Raw genomic sequence first — 265 nt, 5'->3', positions numbered from 1 at the left:
CTAGACCGTCGTTGTTTTTTGTTCGTTTTGATGTTGTTTTAGTTAATTTAAGTTCTGTTCTTTTTTTTGTATTTTATTTGTTTGGTTCAAATTTATTTTGAATAAGTTCTGTTTAATCTTTTTTTTTGACTATATTCTACATACTTTTCTTTATTTGGGTCCTGTTTAACTTTTTAACACTTTGATTGTGTTTTATTTGCCGTTTATTCAGTTATCATTTGTTTAAATATCAATGAAATAAGTTCTGTTTCATTGCGTTATACTG

At 24.9% G+C, this 265-nt stretch overlaps 1 protein-coding gene across 1 annotated transcript in view; it reads left to right on the top strand.

Moving 5' to 3' along the window:
• LOC119594559 overlaps positions 1-265 on the top strand; it is a gene marked incomplete in the record, with an annotated part of 82416 nt that overhangs the window by 62512 nt on the left and 19639 nt on the right.

This window comes from Penaeus monodon, chromosome 34 (assembly GCF_015228065.2).
Source record: "Penaeus monodon isolate SGIC_2016 chromosome 34, NSTDA_Pmon_1, whole genome shotgun sequence".
Lineage (NCBI taxonomy): Eukaryota > Metazoa > Arthropoda > Malacostraca > Decapoda > Penaeidae > Penaeus > Penaeus monodon.
Note: the sequence above shows the minus strand (reverse complement) of the source record. Positions and strands in the feature narration are given on the sequence as shown.